The 22,843-nt window shown below is 46.0% G+C and overlaps 1 protein-coding gene across 14 annotated transcripts in view; it reads right to left on the bottom strand.

The window, feature by feature from the left end:
* The window catches only part of nfixa (nuclear factor I/Xa), a 104,789-nt gene that overhangs the window by 47,038 nt on the left and 34,908 nt on the right, over window positions 1–22,843 (bottom strand). The window lies entirely within an intron of this gene.

Here is a 22,843-nt window from a genome sequence, read left to right as displayed (position 1 = left end):
AAGGAGGTAGAGGAGTGATAAAGGCCCCAGACAGCAGTGACGGAGCGGGGGGTGAAGTGAAGGGAGGGAGGGAGGAAGGAAGGGAGGAGGAGGAGCGTTTCCTGGAGAGACGTGGTAGGCAGGATATGCAGAAGGAGAAGGAGGAGGGGAAACACAGGGGTGGCTTGTTCCAGGCAGAGGTTCTGTCCTTACAGGGGCTCTGTACACGCCGGTGTCGAACAGAGGGGCGACCAAACACTGGCTGACCACTTCCTGATGTACAACACACTGCAGAGGAGTGCACGCACACACCGACACGAACACACACCGACACGTGGACGCACGCCCCACATGTGCTCAGATCCATGCGCACGACACATGCGAGCGCAGACATGTAATTACACGCACGTATTCGGTTTTCCTCACAGGTGGCTCGAAGTAATGAAATACAGTTTCTGTGTTGCAACTTCTATGGAGACAAAACCCCAGAGGACTCTACAGCATGTCCTGTATGTAAGAGGATCTCTCTCTCCTCTTTCTCCGTCTCAGGCTCTTTTTTCTTCTTCTGCCAAGCCTGTTTTGTCGACTGCTTTTCTTCAGCTTTCTGCCCTCTTCTATCTCTCTGTCTGCTTCCTTTCTTTCTTTCTCCCTCTCTTTTTTCATCTCTCTCTCTCCCTTGGCACAGTCTGGATTGTCAGGCCTGTAATAGAGCTGCCATTGTTTGATCAGGGAAGCAACAGGAACTGTACCCTGTTAACCCAGCTCTCGGTATGTGTGTGTCTGTGTGTGTGTATTTCAGGAAGGTGCATGTCATTGTGTGTGGTTATATATATATATAATGTATGGCTGCCTGCAGTGTGTGTGTGTGTCTACATTTCCCAGCAGTGAGTGCGCAGACTTTGTGTTTGAAGTTAAAGTAAGCATGACATCAGGCTTCATGTTGAACAAGTGTCTTTCTTCATTGCTCCTTATGACTACAAACTTCCCCCATGTACTCTTAAAGGATCTGACCTCCACTCGTGACCTCTCTGTGCGTGCTCGCACACACAGACTTATTCAAAGCCACACTGTATCATTTGGTTTTCACACTTGCTTTCCGTACCCTGCCCTATAACCCTTTCTGTAACATTCTCTCTTTCCTTTCTATGCTGTTAATACCCCCATCCCAAATCTCCAAATGCCCCCATCTCAAGTTGCAGGACCCGTCTCTCACGTCTGTGTGTGTGTGTGAATGCACACGTGTGATGCTCCATTAACTCTAGTGGTGACAGGCCTTTGATGCCGCCACCGCTCCTTAATCCCAACACAGAGGGAGGGGGAGACAACAGGGGAGACGGAGAGAGGGAGATACAGCTAGTGGGGGGAGGGGAGGTGGCTCTGACCTGGTCAAGCTCTGGTTCAGGCTCATGTTCAAGTTCAATCTCAAGTTCAAGTTCAAGCTGGCTTCGGTAAATTGGGCTTTTTTGCTGTCGTCTCCTCACTAACGCAAAACTAACGAGTTGTGCAATCATGACAGCGAACCATCGGAGAAGGAGCGTGTGGAAACATTCTGGATTCGACACCACAGAGTGAGACATCTTTGGATGACGGGGGAGGTGGAATCACCTGTTCACTCAGGTGAGGAAGCACAGAACAATTGAATGGAACGACGCCAGGTCAACATAGCTTCAGTATTAGGCTACACTTGTTCAAGTTTAATTTCAGTGACTGACAGCTCGGCTCTTATTTGTTCAGACTTGATTCTGGTGCAACGTTGGTGTCAGCCCTTTTGTTTGTGTGATGGGAGAGTTCAGGTTTTTAACATTTACTCTCTGTTTCTGGCTTCAGTTAAAGCACAAACGTAAAACTAACCAATCTGACCAATTAAGAAAACACTAGATATGACAAGATAAGACGTTTTGTTCCTTTTCGTCTGTGTCGATTAGCAGGATACTCTAACACAATGGTGCGCTGATAACACTTGAGTAAAATACAACAGAAACGTTGGCTTCACATCCGCCGTGATAGATGTATAATCTTGTTCCGTGGAAGTTGTTTTTCATCCTGTGCGAGAGAGAAAAAAGGTAGCCAAAGTGTTCTTTGGAAGGGAGGAAAACAAGCCCCGCTATCTCCGACTCAGACTGAGTGTGTGCAGACGTGACGGCCAATGACAGACAGACAGATCTGGGTTGAGTTAAAACATTTAAATGTGTTTGAGTTATTGTTTCGTATACGAACATCTGTGATGTGTTTTTTATTAAAGCACAAAAACAGGATGAAAACCTGAATGGCGCTTTATCATAACTCAAGTGCTCCTTATGTGAGCTGTGTGTGTGTGACGGAGCCACAGTCTACCCAGCAACGTCTTCATCAAAGAGCGGCGAGTATTGGCATTTAATGAGTTTGTGATTGATTGTAAGTGTCTAGTTTGGATAAGGATAATCGCGGGCCGCTGGGTGTGGTGGAATCATTATTGTAACGCAGAAGACTTCCAAAAAGCTTTGCAAGCTCTGCAGAAGTCTGAGAAGACAGCTTTGACATGTGTTTACCATTTTGCCATCACACAGGGGAAGATTTACGACGATCCCCTCAACTTCTAATCAGAAGGGTATTTTTTTTGTTCTTCTTCTTCTTTCTTTTTTTTAATATCTATCTTGTGAGAAAAGTGGTTGCTTCACTCTGCCAGGTGGTGTGTGCATGTGCGTATGTGTGTGTGTGTGTGTGTGCACACATGAGTGATGAGGTATTTGGCAATCGGAGAGCAGGTTTAATAATAACTGATATATCCCTGGATGCTTTCAGACCCGGTTCCAGCTGGGAGCGGTCTGTGATGCCTCCAGACCCCAGAGTGAAGGAGAAAAGATGAGAGCGAGAGAGAAAGAGAAAGGTTAGGACGAATGATGAAGAGAGACAGAGACGGAGAGAATGAAGAAAGCACACAAGATGAAGAAAAAAAAGGGAGGGAAGGTGTGAGCTGACATCTGCCTGGCATCCTTTCACCTTGCATGCTCTTTGACCAATCACTCTCCCCCCCTTCTCTTTCCCTCGTCTTTCATAAAGTAGGAGGAAAAATGACATCGCTCATCTGACGGAGGCAAACATCCAAACCACACAAATCCCCCCCGACACCCCTGTCTGACACTTCTTCACTTCTCCGAGGCGCTGTGTATGTGCGTGTGTGTGTGTGTGTGTGTGTGTGTGTGTGTTAAATTCGGAGGGGTGTATTTTTTTCACAGGCCTCTGGTCTCACACAGAGAGACGTTGAGATGAACTCGGTGCCTCTGCCAGGTTTCTACTCACTGAGAGATATTGAGGCGTCTCACACTCTCTAGCTGGCTGGCTCTGGTTGTGTGTGTGTCTCTCTTTTTTTACACACACACACACACACACACACACACACACACACACACACACACACACACACACACACACACAGAGTGTGTATCCACTGGCTATGGATGCCTGGATACGTCTGACTCTCACACACAACTGAGAGAACGGTATAGAACATTACACACATTGGCGTGTCCTTGTGTGCTTTGCAGACACACACATACATACGCATGGACCAAAGAGGGAACCATAACAGCACGGGCTCCAACAGTGCCTCTTTGACAGATTTAAGTAAATAGCAGCAAACAAGCGATTATTTTTGGCAGACCGGGCTGCGGCCCATTCCAAGAACTAGGGGAGGTCCAATGGGAACGGAGGGAGATGAAATCACATAAACAGATGTGATTAAAGTCAATATCATATGTGTCATTACTCATTCAGACGATGTTCTCCTTCACTCATTCGCACTATATACGAAAACAGGCAGACACAAAAGCTCTGCTGTTTGCTCTTTGCCGCCGCTCTCTCCTTCTTTTGCTGCCATCAAACTGTCAGAACGTTACAAACAGAAACTCTCGAAGCTCGGCGGACTGCGAGGTCTCAACATCTGCGACGTACGCACACACAAACACACATCGGGGACGGCCGTGCCGTGCGTTTTATTCTCATTCACGCATGCTTCATGCGTTGCAGCTAACCACTCGGGGGGATTCATCATGTTCATATTAGTTCTTTCAAATATGCAACATGAAGCAGTGTGGAAGGGCAGTGGGATCAGTGTGGGATCTGCAGCTGACATAGTCAAGTTGACCCACTATAAGTGGATTTGTAATCCCCGAGTGGATTTAAACTGTGTTTACTGTCACACCCGTTGTGTGTGTGTGTGCGTGCGTGCTTGTTTGAGTGCGTCCTGCACAGCTGCATCTGTTTCCATCACTCACTAACTCTTTTGTCCATATTGCTTTTCGATCATACGCTGTGAATCATATGGCTCGCCGAAGCAGAAGTGCTTTCAGAGGAATTAGCAGCGACATTCACTTCATTCTTTCTTGTACTTTAAGATGGAGAGGTCTACACTAACAGTGCAGCGTTACACAAACACACACACACACACACACAATCACAGGGTGTTCTGGCTGTGCCTCGGAGAGGCTAAGCTGCTTTAGTACTGAGGGGAGCTCTGATACTGTCACCAGTCGATTAATCAGCCATTACCAACACCAGGCCAGGCCAGAGAGTCTAAGGCTAATATGGCTTTGCTACACACACACACACACACACACACACACACACACACACACACTGATATGTCAGCGTGTGTGTGGGGTCAAAGGGAGATCAGACCGCTGCCGCTTGAGCTGAATGTGCCGTGACCCGCAATGTTTGGACAAGGCAAGAGTCAACTCAGGTAAATCGAATCAAACTGGAATTAGACACAGACAAATTAGACAGTCTGAGCACCTGAGGCTAAAGCACAGGAGGCATCAAAATGTGACAGAGTTTATCTGAACCCGTGTGTACGGTACGGGTGGATAAGCTGCACCTCTGAAACACATTGTTCTAATATTTTATGTCGTTTTTTGAACATTATACATGTATAATGTTTTTTCTTCTTGTTCAGACCAGGAGACATCAAACTTCAACATGCGTCAAAGCTCTTTAAGGAAACTTAGAGCCGCTATATTTCCATAAGCGCTCGGCCGAAGCCAAAGTTTTAAAGATCAAGGTGCTGCGAGAGAAATTATATAGGATTTGCCGCCGCAGACCACCTTCTAGATTTGCACGGAATGACGTCAATGAGCTTAAATCTGGGGAAAATCTCCTCATGTTTGTTGACTGAAAGGCTCACGGATCATTAAGCAAAGTCAAGACGGGACTGCAGGAAGAAAAAGAAAGAAAGAAAAAAGGTAGTGAAGTAAAAATAGGTTGAAATAAAGTCTAATTCTGTCAACGTGCTTCTAGGCACATGAAGGAGGACATAATCTAATTAGTTGTATTAAAACTATTTAAGGACCTAAACGTGAAAAGTCTGTTTGAATGGTGAGGGGAGAAAAAAAAAAGGGAGATGAAATTAGCGAAGGGTGCTTCTGGGTTTGCAGCGATAACATGGCAGATTAGTTGAGGACGTGTTTTGGGTCAAAAGGTCAAAATAGTTTGAAAAGTTTCGTTAGAGAAAGTGCCAGATTTTCTATTTTTAATATGGAAATCGAATGAACATGATCTGGAATTCATCTCTTTAAGAAGTTTGCAGTTTAGTTAAATCAACAAGTCGACACTAACTGGTAACCTCCGTGGGTGTTTTTCCAGGTGGCTTATTAGAGGAGCCAGGCGCCATTTAACCCGCATCGGGTCTGCCGATGATCCACGTCTTTGCCTATATTTCGATATTAACCAGGAGGCGTATTTTTGGCTTTGGAAACCTGTGGGTAGTGTCAAGAGGGTGTGCACCGATACTTGAGGAAGTTTTGGGTCAAAAGGTCAAAATAGTTTTGAAAGTTTCGTTAAAGAAAGTGCCAGATTTTCTATTTTTAATATGGAAATCAAACGAACATGATCTGGAATTTATCTCTTTGAGAAGTTTGCAGCATTATTTATGGCCGACACTCTGCGAACACAAGTGATTTTCATATATCAAAGATGAGATAAAAATGGACAGAGATGAGTTGTGGTAGTTGGCAGTAGCAGTGTCAGTGCCGCCCAGCGAGAGCCCTCAGGGAAAACATGTACTGGCCCCTCACTAACACCTCTATGTGTGTGTGTGTGTGTGTGTGTGAGAGTGTACATTTATTGGCCCCCTGCTGCCACCTCTGGAGAGGAGCCGTCCAAGTGCTGAGTGACACACGCTGCTTAGTGTCTTAATGGAGGGAGAGGAGGGCCAGCCAAACCACAGCCTTTAAGACTGGGATCTCACAGCCTGTAATTACGGAGGGATGCTGTGTGTGTGTGTGTGTGTGTGTGTGTGTGTGTGTGAGAGAGAGAGGGAGAAGGAGGGAGGCAGGAAGATATGCTACATCCTTCTCAAAATAACAATTGGATCTTAGGTGTGTGTGTGTGTGTGTGTGTATACCTCTGTTATGCGTTATTGTGCGTATGTGTGATTTTTGCACAGCGGTGTGTATCAGTGCCATGTGTCTCCTGCTGTTCCAGCTGTGGTTGTGCTCTCTCACACACACACACACACACACACACACACAAAAAGAAGAAATGAAAGTTGTTGGGAACTGGAGCTGCGTTCAATTAGGGTAACCACATATTTACAAACAGTGGGGGGAAAGCTGCCTCTCTGTGACTCATCAGCCAAGCGGCACACTTGCACTTTTGACTCCGGGTCTGCCTCTCCCAACAAGCACAGCTAAGAGCGAGAGGGAGGAACAGAACAGAGAGAGCGGGGGGACGGAGGGAGAGAGGGATGACAGGGTGTGGACAGAATGAAAAACACACACACACACGCAATGCTGGCTGTACATGTGTGAGCAACCGCATAAACAAATACATGTGTGTGTGCATACAAACACTTGCGCAAATTAAATGAGCTCATTTAAACTCCTGTGGTGCGAACAAAAGCGCACAATCCGCCACAGAACCTGCCTACTTTTACAAAAATGACTGATAGCCCCGAATGCAACACAAAAAAACAAAAAAAGAAAAAGCAGGAAATCTGGGAGGAAGGAGTCCCCGTAGGATGAAATGTTGCCAATTTACAAATTGGGTCTTCACCATTTCACATTTTTGGGATAATGAATGTGATTTTTACACAAGTCTGGTTGCAAACCTCGAGTGACAGGTCCCCCCCTTTAGCTGCACGAGGAGCATGAGATGTGGTCTGGCCAATTTAGTCAAAATATTGGCAGGAGAAGGGACAGCCCGTTTATTTACATGTTTATGGTTGGAAATATTACATTCCAATCCTCCAGATCCTTCTGATTATGTCTCATCTGAACATATAGTGTTTAGTCGTCTGGCTCTGCCTGCACAGTGTGCGTCCATGTCACACACATGTACTCTTTCCTGCCCCGTAAGGCTGTTTGTCAAAACCTGCTCATGTGCACGTGGCACACATCAAAGACCAGCACGGCGAAACCCCGGCCTTGTTTTGTCCCCCCTTCTCCTGTCAGCGCCTCGAGAGAGAGCAAACGGAGGCACAAGGCCTTAAGTGTGAGCGCTGTTTGTCTTGCATTGACCTTGGTTTGTGTGCGTGCATGTGTGTGTGTGTGTGTGCATCTGTGTGGCGAACCACATCAAAGAACGACGGAGTGGCTCAGTTGTTCTGACCTCTGACCCTGGCATGCTTCGAGACAGAGGGAGGGTGGCGGAGCAGGAGGAGGAGGAGGAGGAGGAGGAGAAAAGACACACACACACAAACACAAGCACATACACAAGAAGAAAAGGGTGGGATACACAGCACAGCCTCTAAATTTACAACAGCTAGAAAAACAACCACGGATAGAGACATAGCAATTTGTCTTGTTAACTCTTGTAGGGACTGTGAGCGATCATTAGGACGCGCTCATGGAGACTTTTCTTCCGCGGCGTGGCCCGTCCTTCATCCTGTCCAACCTGCTGCTGGTTTCTCGAAGCGTCTTCCTCGATTCAATCAATTGCAAATGTTCAGACTGATTCTCGTTTGACTTTGGTATGAACACGCAAATCCTGTTGGATGAGCTCTTCATCTCTCTCTCTCTCTCTCCTTCCATCATTCTATGCTTGAAGTCGATTCTTCAAAGGTGATCTTCTCCTCTACGTCTTCGCCGCGTTTATTTTTAGCCGGCGGCAGATATATAACCTGAGTCCTTGACAAAACATCAAACACCGGTTTAGCATGTGTGTGCACGGCGTATGACTCACTGGATCGGCGTATGTGCGAGTGTGTTTTAACATGTTTGTCCAACCTGCAATAAAATGAGTCATTCGCTCTGTGTGTGTGACTATACATGTGTATTTTTATACATGTGTGTGCGTGTGCGTGTCACAGCTGTAATAACTTACAGCTCCCTGCATTTCAGCTATGCTGTCACGGTCCATTATAATGTTCCTTCTACACACACACACACACACACACTAATGAAAACATTTGTGAATAACGCTCATTTGAGAACAAGAATATCCCAGTCGAGTAATCACGGCTGCACTTAAAAGATACCTAAACTGGCTCTGTGATCACCGCAGGCCCGCACGGTCAGCTACGGTTACAAAAAATTACATCTTGTGCAGGTGCTGACAGCACGGCTGTTTCTACAAGTGAAAGTATGCGTGCGCACGGTACGGTATATGCAATCTAATCTGTGCGACTGTACCGTATATATATGTGCTCATGCACATATATGACTGCGTGTTTGTGTGTCTTTGTGTGTATATAAAGCAGCCCTTGACGGCCGTTGGGGGCGGCGGTGGCCCGGCCGGTGTGTTTGCTTTGGCAGCGGTTCAGCATTCCACATTCCTCTGTGATATTCAGTACTGTGACCTCAGGAAACCCGCCCTGCAAAGAAGCTCTCGCTCTTTCTCTTACGATCCTTCTCCTCTCTCTGCAGCCTCTCTCTTTCTTTCTCTCTCTCTCTCTCTTGCCACCTCCCCACTTTTCTCCCCTCTTTCCCTCCCCCTCCTCCTCCTCTGTATCATTTACTCCGCCCTCTTTTCATATCTGAACTTGGGAAATCATCTGTCATCCCCCCTCCTCCACCCTCCGTTTATTTTCCCTCCTTTCCTCTCGCTAAAAAGTTTTTTCCCTCTGACAGAGGTCCCCTGACAAGGCACCTTTCTCAGCGCTCCAAGTCTGAACACACATCTCACTGCTGTCACTGAGAATTCACAACACTTCACGCTGTCCCGGTCACTCAATGGAGCACTCAGATGCATATTTCTCCTTTATTAGGAACTCCTTCTGCATGCACAGTACAGCCAGAGGCCAGAAGGAGTTATTTCCCCGTCTCCCACACTCTGAGGACTTTCATTCCTGAGACACAAGCTAAAGAATAAAACCACGTACACGTTAGCTCGCTCTACATTTACTTCTCCTCTAACTAACTTTCTATTTATCCTGTTGTGTGTCAGACGACTCCTCCTCTCACTCCTCCCTCTTCTCTTTGAGGCCATGCCCACATGCCCAGAGAGACATTTCACCTGAGATGACCCTACGCCCGGGGCAAGGCGGTTCCTCCTCCCTTCCCTCTGCTTGCTTGCTTGCCTCCCCTCCTTCCTCCCCCCTCTTAGCTTGGGCTGTAAACTACTACACATACTTAAAACACATGGCCGCCACACCTGCCACCGAGAGGCAGAAGGCTTGGAGGGGGGAAGGAAGACAAAGACGAGAGGGAGAGGAGAAGGCAGGATCTGAACTCTAATGCACTTTAATGGACTAAATAATGTACCAAGAAGGTACCTCGCAGCACATGGTGAGCAGAAAAACTTCAGACAAAGCCAGAACCTGAGTTTGAACTGAGATAAAAGTCACAATAAACACATAAAAGAGAGTTTTGCTCATAAATATACTTCAATCAGTAACAAACACCCTCCTGTCTCATGATGTAGCCATCCACAGTGTGAATGTTGTCACACTGTGTGGCTGACACACATACAGTGGAGCGGGGTGAACTGAGGTAAAGGGTGGAGCAGTCAGTCAACCCGCTTATCTGCCTGTCACTGTGACACTTTCCTCTATCTCAAGTGTACCTTTATATGGCCTGAGTGTGCTGCAACAAGCCCGTAAACCGCCGAGGTCGTAAAAATAAACACACAGGAGGGAGAGAGACAAAGAGAAAGCAAAAGAGGGGCTGACATAAAATCACGTTTCTTTGTTTGTGTGTGTGTGGACGGCTGTGCATTGATTAAAGCTAAACATGCCATAAGTCTGCAGACAGATGCTGCAGAGACAAACAGACGGATAAACGTGCGTCAGGTTTTAAGGTCAGACTTCAAATTAAACATGTCGCCATACGTTCGCACAATTTTTGGAACATTTTCTTGGGAATTTCAAAACTTCCTGCACGTACAGTTGACAAACAACAACATGCGTGTGTGCATATGTGTCTCTGTTAGGGTAGGGGAAATCTGTGCGTTATGTGCGTTTATGTGTGTTTGCGAGACTATGTGTGTGTGTTTCGGATTAAGAGCTTCACCCCTGGACCTCGAAATTAGATAGGGGATTAGCGGGACACATCCGCCACCTGGCATTTTAAGCCCCGCAATTACAACAACAACTTTTAATCAACAACAGCCACACGTGTCATATACAGTCAAACCTCAACAACTCATTTCATCGCTGGGCTGACACCAGGCCACGTAGAGATGTGCACACAGATGCATGCGGGTTTTCAGGCCGATTGTGACCCGCTGTATTAGTGAGGATCAGCCTAGATTGGGACTTGTTAGCACGGTGCGCCACGCAAGGATTTAGCATCCAGCGTGACTTTAACTTGGCACACGGCTAGGAGGTAGCGTCCCATTAGCACCTGTGCAAGGCATTTACCATCCAAAGAGCACGGCGCTACGCGAGGAGTTACTGGTAACGTGATACCTCATTGATCCCCTGTAAAAATTCTTTACTCTAGTTGCCATGTTCAGGCGGGTCAGAGGCCAGGGCTGGTTAGAGAGCAGCACCTCTGGAGCTGGTCGGGATTGAGTGTCTCGTTCAGGGCCACTTAAACTGGTTGGGTGCTTGCCGACCGCCGGAGCTAGAACCCGACTCAGTGGGCCACCCTGCTGTTATTCACGCTCAACGCTGCTGAAAGACGGGAGCGAGCCGTGACGGCGAAACGAGTTTAGCATTGTAGTAATTGCACATACAGAGATCTCCGTGATCTCCGAGGCTTCTGTTGTTGTGCAGAGGTGATGGGTGCGTTCGCTCTGTTACGGATACGTCATGCCAAAGAAATAAAAAGGAGAGAGGGCAAGCCCCAGACGATTCTGTTCTGTTTCATGGCCAGCAGTTGCAGTTGGGAGGAAGACACAGCAGGCTAGCAACCAAACTAAACACAAACAGCAGCCAGGCACCACGAAAGGAAAAGAAATCATGTTCTTTTTCATGCACACCTCGAGTTAAACACGTTTAATACACATATACAAAAGTCCTCCTGTGGTTAAGAAGCAGCTCAGACCACAAAGTGAGTGAGTGGAAAGAAAGAATTATCCTAGATACCAGAATTCACTGCCAATATGCCAATAACCTCCTAAGACTCGTACAGAAAGTAGAAGCCGCTTTCCAAACCTAATAAAAATTGTACTCTTGATTCTGAGAAACTGTGATTCAGATAACACTGAAGAGAGAAGAAACAAAGAGAAAGGAAAACTATTTTAAACCCAAGTGGGGAGAAAGCCAAAATAAAAACCCCAATCAGATGAAAACAAAGGAGGGAACAGAGCGAGAGGCAGCGCAGCTTTGCATTTTTCCTTTATTAACAAGCTGCCTTTCCGTCCAATATCTCAGATAGCAATCTACCACAAATTAGGACCAGATTACTCTAATTGACCGTCGTGTTGCTTTTAAAGACAAAGTGCCACCTTGATTTACCGCTACTCTCTAAGAAGGTGACAGCAAAAGAAGCAGAAACAGGAAGAGAGGGAAACAGAATGATTAGGCTGAAAGAGAAAACGAATGAGACGAACAGACAAAGCGAAACGGAGAATTTGAGAGGGAGAGAGACGGAGAGAGAATAGGAGAGAGGAGGGTAATTGCAGGAAAGGGGGCTCATTAGTCCGTCACTATCCTCAATCTAACCCCCCAATTTCAGGTCAGGACGAAGACGGCACACAGAGAGACAGAAAAAAGAGAAACAAACAAGGATGGAGCAACTTAATAATACTCCATCTCCTGTTTATGTAGTTTCAAACAATGTAGTCACTAACTTTTTCTCCCTCCGTTCAACTTTCTACCTCTGGCCTCTTTACACTAGCTGGCAGCGCTGAGCGTACACACTGCTACGCCAGCACCGTCATGGATCACACACCATATCTCCTTACACACCTCGCATGACGAATCCACTGTCTCCCTGCCATAGGCTGAACTCACTTCGGCGAGGAAGAAACACGGACTTTGTCCTCACAAAGAGAGAGGAAAAAAATAAAAAACACACAAAGGATCGGTTAAAAATGGACGATACCGAGCGAAGTTAGCGACTAAACTGTAACCGCGAAGTTTCTTCTAATCTGAACCCGAGCTCGGGCAAATCGTACGCTGCTACTTTCATTAAGTGGAGACCAATGTTGAAATGATTGGCCCGTGACCAATTACGGATACTGACTCACAGTTTAAGAAAAGTAGGGTGATGAGATATCCATTCCTTCCCTGCAGAGTCAACGTGTTGCCCTACCCACCCTCTGTGCAGCTCAGACTTTTAGTCAGGCTCCACCACAGAGTCACATTTTGTGCAGATATGATGAAGAAGTGAGTCACAGACTTTTCTCTCGTTTCATTCACAGTGCCAAGCACCGCTTTTAGCTTCTCATGTATTTACTTTTCATTAAGGTTGGGTGGACCGTGTCGGCCTACCTTACCTACCCTGACTATGACGCCAACTCTCTGCTGGTTTCTAAGGCAAAAGATTATCCATCTCCAGATTATCTGCGCTGAAGAAACACCCCATCTGCCTAAATATAGACACTATGTACAGCCTTCTCCAAAGTGCTGATATTTCTGGCAAATTGTGAAGAACCAGGGCAGGGTGAATTGGGAAGACGTAGCGTGAAGATGCTCTAAGTCAGCAGGACCCTGCAGCTCCTGTCTCCTACACTCACTGTGCCACAGCAGGAAAGCCCAGCTGGAGAAAGCTGAGTGAAGGAGGATCGCCGCATGGATCCCGCACTATGCTGGCCTACTCAAAGACTACCCAGGTCTCAGCTTTGTGTGTGTGAGTGGGGGTGGGTGGATTCACGGGGCTCCAGGTGCCAATCCACGCGATTTGCGCGATAATGTGCCCCCAAAGTGTTGCGGGATTTCCGTAGTATCCGGAGGAAGCGCAAATAAATACAAACACGCACAAGTGTCCTTTCTGTTTAGCATACAATCTGGATCACACTAACACAATCATCACATTAAGTACGAGGACTGCTCGTTTTGTTTGCAATTAAACAGGGTGAAGCAGATGACCACTCACACACACACACACACACACACACACAAAAGTAAAAAATACAATAAAACACTCATGAACGAATGGCATCTCTCGTTCACACTGATGGTTTTCAGTAACAGTCATGAAACCATATTGCCTCAACAGATGCACGGTGCCGTACACATCATAATCATGCATTTAAATATCATACATGTTTTGGCAAGCTGTGCAGCGCTGAATGTGTGCAGCTGAATATTCACACACACCGCAGGGGAAAGGCATTGTTGAAAAAAAAACATACACACTCATATATTATAGATTGAAAATACATCTCTGTGCCGTCTCTCTCTCTCTCTCCTGCGTTCTCTCATGTGGGAGGCAGCACTGGGCACCCAGCCATGCCACATCAATATGCGTACTGGTGAAACGCTTCCTCTGCTTTCCCCTCTGTGCTGCAGTCATCGAGGCCTGCAGCAGCAGTGGAAGGGGTGGCTAATGACACCGGATATGGCGGGTCATGTTAGCTGGTAGTTAGTTAACGGTGGTTAGCGAGCTAGGAGAGCTGGGCTGGCCTCGTCGCAGCAAAACCCGCCGTGGCGGCGACAACGACGACGACGACGACGACGACAACAGCCCGTCGACGCAGACAAACGCCAGCCAGTGCCACCCTGGAGGCACCTTGGATTCTACCCAGGCAAGGTTCCCTGGGAGCCTTGGTTGCCATGGTGCCAGCCAAATTTGGGTCCAATAAACGTGAGGGGAACAGGCGGTGGGGCTAGGGAGGGGGACTTTGGGGTGGCAAGACAGAGGGTAGAGAGGAGGAAAGGGGGGTTCCTGAGCGCCATGGCAACCTTAAAATCAATCCCGGGGTTCTAAAGGGTCGACTCCATAAAAAAACTGTTTAGATAAAGATGAAGAACATTAAAATAACATCATTGATAACCTATAAAAGACAAGCGGCAACAGGGAAACCGAGCGAGTGTGTGTGCTGGATACTGCTGATAACCTACACAAAGGGCTTTTAAAAGAGTCTCTTGGCAATGTGAATGACATGATTGATGTACTGTATATGTCTTCTACTCCGATCACTCAAGTTAAAGTGACAGCCGACACATCTCTTATCTTACTCCACAAGGCCGCCGCTAAAGACGTGCTCTCAGACGATTATAGGCACACATTGAAAAGGAATGTGCGCGGCACAATGAGAGATACGCCAGCTTAAAGCCTTCTCGTCTTTACTGAGTGGTTGGTGGTGACTTAACCCTGATCTCTATATTCATAGATTCATCCCCCTCTTAATTAAAAAGTTTGCATGACGGAAATGGAAAAAAAGAACTTTTTTGAGCACACCTGGTCGTCTTGGCCGACAGGCAGACGCTGAATTATGAACAGCTGAAGCAGAGATCGACGCACGGCACCTTGCTGTGGCCGGTTCACCGCAGTGTCCCTGAGACCCCGACGCTGTGCTCTTTCCAAACTCTCTCTCTCTCATAAAAAAGACCTGCTGCTTGGCTCATAAGACTGTAAATCATGCAAAATAGAGCATAGCACTCGGTCTGGAAAAAATAACCATGTATAATGAGCAGACAGAGACATATGCACATATGCACTCTCACACACACATGCATGCCTGTGTGTACACGCACATGTGCCTTTGCCAAAAACACACACACACACACACACACACCACCCCCTACACAGCTTTGTACTACACACACAAACGAGTACTGTCATCGGCCTGTGTCCTAAAACAATCCATCCCTGAATCCACGCTGCTGATAAAGAACAAACACCATCTCTCCCCCCACCTTATCCCACTCGTGAAGACTGTGTCCACCTCCCACCTGCTCCACGAACGAACCCGCACACACACACACACACACACACACACACATTAACACCATTCCACTCCAAACTCATCCTGTTATCTAAACAAGCGACGTCCTCTCGTCAGCGTCAGCGGGTTCTTTTCTCCGTCTCCTCAGAGAAAAGAGAGACTCTCCTGTTCGCACATGAATGGAGTCTTTTGATGAAGCGCCGAGCCTTGTTTACTGCCACTCCATTTATTTACCGGCCTGTTTTTCAAGTCGTCATTGAGGGACACTCTACCAAACACCCCCCCCTCCCCAACCTCACCCCCTCAACCTCACCCACCCTCCCCCTCCATCTCATCCTCTACTTAACTACCCCCCCATCCCTGAACACACATACACATATAAACACTATCCCCCCTCTCAATCCCATGTCGTTCCCTATCCCGTTTCATCCTGCTTTCTTCTCTCCGTCTAGTGTCCTAGATCTGTGTCCAAACTGATTTGAAGCTTACTCGCTTACACGCTTTGACGCATGCCAAATTTGATTCTCTGCATTCTGTTGTGCTTCTCAGTTAGCTCGCTCATTCGTCCTCCCCCCCACTCCGCCACCACCTCCACCACCACCCCGCTTTCTGTCTTCTCTAAACTGCTCTCCTTCTCACGGTGTAACAAACACCAAACGATAGCCTCATGAAGGTTGTCTCTCTCGAGGAGAGGAGAGAAGAGAAGAGTCAGCGGACACAGATCTGTTCAAAAAATCTACCGCGTGTGGTTTGAAAACTTTTCACCAAAATAAAATACTAAACTTAAACGAGCGGTCAAATGAAACGTTCTGAAAATCTCGTAAAGTGAAGGCAATAAATTAGACCAAACAAAACAGAAACTAAACGCCACCACGCACAGCTCGTTTAATAATGAAAATATTTTTTTAGAATATTTTAAAAAGGAGGGATGCCAGTCTTTGTCGAGTTATATCAACCGAGTGGCTGGTGGCAAAACATCTTTGCATACTAAATGAAAGAAACATCAGAGAATAAATAAAAAAACAAAAAAAAACAGTCAAGGCTCACAGCCCCATGATGGCCTGCTTTCATGAAAAACAAGGATAATGGTCCTATTGAGTGCTAAAATGTTTGTGCTTACAAGTTATTATACATTTTTCTGTAGCTGCAAACAGGAGTCCGGGGTGCTAATGAGGCTAGGGGAGGGCATTCATTTGAACCCTAAAGAGGAATAAAAGAAAAAAGGGGAACAAGTGAAAGAAAAGAAAAGAAAAGAGAAGAAAGCGAGGATCAGAGGGAGGAGGTTGGCAGGGACTGTGTATGAAAATTTGGCGTCTTCCATACAGAGAGATAGCATCGTGCCAAAAACGGCCGCCGACACAACTCCTCTCAACTCCTCTCACTTTCTGAACATCAGCGTTAAACTCGCCCACATAATAATTTCTTTATTCTTCAACCCACATGTGCAAAATAAAACGAAGAGAGGTTTTAATATTTTGTTTGTTTTCTAAATTAGTATTAACCAAACTTTTTTTATTTTTTATTCAAACGACGACAGAAACTCTTCCTCTGTGGGAAAAACAAAAACGTAACGGTGCTTTGGATTTGAAGCGCAGCATTGTGACTCTCGTTCTAGCATGACTGTGGCTGTGTGGCGCTGAATAGCGTCGTTAGCCAGACTTAAGCAGCCGATGCCAGGGCCTCGCTGTGAGTGCAGCCCGGTGAATAAGCCATGTTCCCTGGCTCTCCCTCCTTTCTGGCTGGCCTGCCTGATAGTGAGCATTGGCCACTGCACTCTTTCTCCTTCTCCTCCTCCTCCTCCTCCTCTCTTGTCTCTCTGAGGTCGGGAAACCCTCCTGAGTGGGTATATGGTTTTTGGGGACAGACACATTTCATGGTTGGCGCCGCTACAAAAGCCTGAAAAGAGACCCGGCACTGGGAAGACACAGTATTAATACAGACAATACCACCCCCTCGCTGCTTCTGACTCTCTCTTTTCTCAATAACCTCTTTCTTGTCTTTTCTTCTTCTCCCTCTTTCTTTGCTCTCTCTAGGTTTTTTTTTTTTCCAAATAAAAAAAAACGTTTTAAAAAAAAAAAAAGCCCACTCAGCTCGAGTAAAGAATGCAGTTTTTATCACTGCGTGCTTAGCTTAGCCTACACCCATTTTTATTTGACAATCGTTAATGTGTTTTAATGTGTAATTAAATCTCAACAGTAGGTATTAGACAGCATGTAAAAACGCCCAGACAACATGAAGCATTTATACAAATACCATAATCATTTATTGCGTTATTATTATTTTTGAAATTACACTAAAGATAAATGTTTTTTCATTTTTATGATATATATTTATAGCAAATTAATTTGAACACACTATATGTGAGGCTACGATGAAAAATGAATTTGGGAACTTTATATCTGACGCTGATGAATGTAACATTCATTTTCTGGAAATATGAATTACAACACAAACACGGTTGCTGTAATTCAAAATGATAAATGCTGTAAAAGTAAAGTAGAATACCACGAAGGGGGAAAAAGAAGAAAAAAGGTTTGCACCATTAGTAATGCAGAAAACATGTGTAATGCTTAATTTGACAGTGGGATAAGATTTCTGTGCTCCATCGTGAAGAACGGCGGGACGCAGAGCTGAAAAATGTCTGTCAGTTTTTCTACCTGCGCTGCCTTCTCAAAGAGGAAGAACAGGAAAACAATCTGACAGCTGAGTTCATTCAAAAAGAAACAGAGGATCAGAGAAAAACTGATAAAAAAATGGAGCCAAACAGCACAAACTGCCTCATTTGTCTGCTCCACCGCGGTGATGGCCTCCCGATTTCACTGGAATAATCTGTTTACCTCGTATCTCCCCGATGCTAAAACTCTTCACACAAAAGGAAACAGATGCAGAAATTTTTCAGGGGGTTTTACTCTCTCCCGAGTCAGACGCAGCCAAAGAAACTGAGGCTTATGATCGTTATGTAAAACCCCCCAAAAAAAGGAGCGGTTTCTGGGACAAAGGCACCGTTTCACTAAGCATGCCAGTTTTCACTGGTCAATTTAATGGGAGACCAAACATAACAACATTGTCTTTGACTCGTCTTTCTCATGTTTTTTTGATTTTCCCTCGGGTCTGCTCGTGTCATCATGGTCTCATGAGATAAATGCAGACCCTGCGGTTTTGGACCAATCCATGTACGTCTGTGACACCCTAATGTTAGCCTCGCGTCTGTGTGTGTGTGCGTGTGTGTGTGTGTGTGTGTGTGTGTGCGTGTTTTGGAGCGAATGAGCACACAACAGGGCTTTGGCTAGGCCGATACCATTAGCTATCCAAATACACAGACTTTTTTCCGAAGCCAAGAATAATGTGAGAAGACTCCCTCTCACTCTGTCTCTCTAATGTGACGGGGCTCTCCCTCTATCTTAACCCTTCAGATTTGATATGTAGCCACCTCGGCGTGCCCCTGACGCCAGACAGAAAGACGTGTATAAAAAGACAACAACGCGGGCCCGGCTAAACAAGAGCCATCGGCGCACATTTACCGATGCCAAAGCCGCTCTGCATGTGGAGGGCTTTTCTTAGCCGCCGTGGGCCCTGTTCCCACCACACACAATACAAAAAGCTCAGACCTGACCGACTCCCTCAGTGTTGAGATTTCATTTAATCAAAACTCAATGCTTACTTCACTTCTGAGGGTCATCCTGAGCTGCGCACACACACACAAACAAAAACACTCACACACACAAGGACAGTCCACTCAACCCTTGTGATGTCATGGGAGCCGGAGGAGAGATCCAGGAAGTAATTAACAACAGATTATTTTCACAGGAAAGAAAAGAAATACTGCGGCACGGAGCAGTGGGAACCTGTGGAATCCATCAGAGTATCAACTTTTAACACATCGCGAGACATCCATCATGTCAGCCACGACTATCAGGATGCCTTTCCTGTTTCACCCCCCCGCCACAAATAAATCCAGAACACTCGAGGAGTTTTCCTCAGTGATGAACACAAGTGTGGTTTTTATTTGCGAATCCTTCCTGTGGTCAGTGAGTTGGCCGAAGGGGAGGGAGGCTGGCTGGCTGGCTGGCTGGCTGGCCGGGTTTCTCTGGGCTTTCTCACAGCACCGTCCAAGGCATTACTATTGCTATAGCGAGAGGGAGGGAGGCGGGATCTGGCAGCGTGGAGCGGGGGAGAGTGTGGAGCGGTCATGGCAGAAATGGCACGGCGAGCACATTTCACACCTCCCTCGGAGTGACTGCAAATTTCCTGTACTGCACTTTTGATTGGAAACACATTTGAAACATCTTTTCATGATCACACTTATGGCGCACAAAAGAAAGAAAAGTTTCAAAAAATAAATAAATATTTAAAAAAAAAAAAAAAAAGCGGCGAGAACGAGGTCCAAAATATGACTAAGTGCACTGAGCTAACTTTGGACCTCACTAATGTTTTTTTTTTTTTTTTAATCTTCTATTTTTCCAATCTTGAATAAATCAGAAATGTGCTGAGTTCAAGCTAAAACAGCACAAAGGTTATAAATCAAACAGTCCGCTGAGCTCTACGAGAAGCAGCTAAATGATTTCTGATGTACAAGTGGAACCACCTCTGCAGTAGTCAGACTAACAGAAGTGAGAATTATATCTAACTAGTCCTGTGAACTATAAGCCCGTCCAACACACGGCATTCATGGACTATCAAAGAGATCTTGCCAGCGTGTGGTGCTCTGGCAGACCTTTGGCTCTTCCGGGCCAACGGCCATATCTCCATTATGATACCAATCCCACACTATTAATAAAACAGAAAAAAAATAAGGCACCACTCAGTGTGCTGCACCACGACTCCTCTGTTGCCTGCCAGTTCCTCGGTTCAATAGTGCAATATTCAGAGACACGTTGCTCTGTCTGGTTTGCTGCTCTTTATCTGAGGTGCCTGAAAAACACGAGGCGAAGGTTGTGTATTGTGTATTTTGCAGCGTGGTTTTTGTTCTGTTACGGCTGAAGTGTGTTATGCTCCGTAACAGAGAGGATCTCAAAGGCTGGCTGGCTGCAGAACAGCCTGAGAAAGCCTGACGGCAAGCCCAGAGATTCCCCGTGGCAGCTTTTGCCACTCTGTCATAAACAAAACACAAGACGTCTTTCTCTTCTTCCCACACCAACGGGGCTCGGGCGCTGCCAAACAGAACAATCACTATCGCAGCCTCTTCTCCTTTCCAACGCTCTCTCTCTCTCCCTCTCTCTCTCTCTGTGTCTCCTACAATATAAACAAAAGAGATCAGCAGAGGCTTTACCTCTGTGAGAGCAACAATGAGGGCGATGTTTAAGGAGACAAAACAAAAGTGTGCACGGGATCAAAGAGGAGCGGGGAAGACAGAGATGCTAAAGACCGACAAAACGCAAACCAAACAAAAACAAACAATGAGCACATCTTGTCATTCACTGCGCGGCTGAGGCGGAAAAAAAAAAAACACAACCGCACATTAGTGTGACAGATAAATATGACAGATACAACACAAATACACATTTACAACTTAAAAGCAGACGAGAGCCAAGTGTGTAAACTGTGGTTTGCCCTTTTGTCTCGTCCTCTCTCCTCTGCAGACCCAAAAGTGTCTCTGCACTGCAAACCAGACTTAAACTGAGCACGGCTTCTTTGGAGTTAGATAAAAAAGTGCCGAGGCACGCAGCGTTAAATAAGCCAAATAAGATAGGAGACGAGTCCACGTTATGAATGGGCAGCGCGCTGGGCAGCCCCTCCAAGCAGTCATGTGTTTTACTGTACTGCTGCACGCCAGACAAACTGCTGCGACGAGTGAACGCTGAACAGCCAGCGGCGCCCAGAGAAATTTACAGCCTGTGTTTGTGAAGTTTCACAGTATATAAAAATATAATATCACAACAGTTTTTCTCCCTCAAACATTTTGAAAGTCTTCATGTCACTTATAATCAAACAGAATACCACAAATAAACATTTACGGCTTTTAAGTTTTGAAAAGATATAATTGTTTTAATTATATATATTGTAAAATACCAGAACTAAAAATGTAACACTAAGGCAACATCTTCCTATTTAATGTGCAAACATTTTTTTCTTGCACACATATCCTGAGCTAAAATGAAACAAAGATAATACTATAATTTAGTAGAATAAGAGTATAATTTACAAGAAAAAAACGCTGCACATTTCATAATAAGCTGAGCAAAAACAGGCTGCAGACATGTTACTAAATCCCAAAACACGACTCGCTGACCCACAATAGGTCATTACAAAAAATCTCTTCTGTTTCTGAAGAACTGCTTCATCGATAACAAAGTCAGTGAAAAAATAAATTAATTAAATTTATCAGATAAAAAAAGAAGCAGTGAAACAGTCAGACAGATTTCCTCAGTCAACCTCAGGACTGCCCGCTACCTACGGTTTATCACCGCCACAGACAGACCAACAGAGTGAAGCTGGAGCGGCTGCCAGGGTTTGGCTCGGGCCGCGCGAGGTGTTTGGCCTGGACCGAGATTGTGTGTGTGTGTGTGTGTGTGTGTGTGTGTGTGTGTGTGTGTGTGTGTGTGTGTGTGTGTGTGTCAGAGACTGAGGGACGGCTGTGATAGCATTTGGCTACCCTCATGTTAGCGGCTACCATAAGAGTTCTGCCTAGGCGGGGAGTGAGTGTGTGTATTTGGGCAGTGACTAGGGTATGCTGTATATATATATATGTGTGTGTGTGTGTGTGTGTGTGTGTGTGTGTGTGTGTGAAGCTGGTTGAGTCACTGTTTGAAATTTCCAGAAAATTCCAGCTGAGATAATATTAGGTCATGAGCGTGTGTTTGTATGTATACGTAGCCAGCAAATGGTGAAGTAGTGTGTGTGTTTGGAGGATTTGGCTGTGAAATGTGTTTCATATGTGTGTGTGTGTGTGTGTGTGTGTGTGTGTGTGTGTGTGTGGCTGCTGTGACAGTGTTTTTTTGCAATGTGGGTAAAAAAAAAAAAAAAAATACAACACAGCCAGTGTTTTGGCTCTGTGTGGAGAGTACGCGCACTAGAGGCTACAGCGATGTTTGGCCGAGTGTGACTGTGTGTATCCACGATGGTGGCTGAGATACAACAATGTTTGGCGGTATCTAACTGTATCTATGATAGTCCTTGGCTGGGAGTGCGTGCTGTGTGGGTGTGTGTACGCAATCGTGACTAAAACCGTGTTTGGCTCTACGTGTGAAAGTGCGCTACAAAGATGACAGAGTTGTTTTTTGGTTGTTATTTTTTTTTGTTATCAAATGTGTGTATCTTTATTTAGCTGTGTTTGTATGTGTGTGTGTGTGTGTATGGGTGTGAAGGTGGCTGTAATAGTAGTGGCTGTATGCGAGCACTGGCGTTTTGTGTGTGTGTGTGTGTGTGTGTTTGGCAGCCAGGTCCAACGTGGTGCTAGCGTTCAGGCAGACGGTGAAGGCGGCAGAAGCCTGCGGCCTGAGAGCAGGAGACTCGCAGCTCTGCTCACCCTCACACACACACACACACACACACACACACACACACACACACACACACACACTCTGGGCTGTGGCCAAATGACGATCCCTGGCTACAATGGCCTTATCGTGGCACATCTTCAATAGACTGAGTACAATCTTATAAACAGAGACTCTCATTCGTCAGTGGTGATCATCTCTAACACACACACACACACACACACACACACACACAC

The sequence above is a fragment of the Larimichthys crocea genome, chromosome X (genome assembly GCF_000972845.2).
Source record: "Larimichthys crocea isolate SSNF chromosome X, L_crocea_2.0, whole genome shotgun sequence".
Classification (NCBI taxonomy): Eukaryota; Metazoa; Chordata; class Actinopteri; family Sciaenidae; genus Larimichthys; species Larimichthys crocea.
This window is presented reverse-complemented; position numbering and strand designations above follow the sequence as displayed.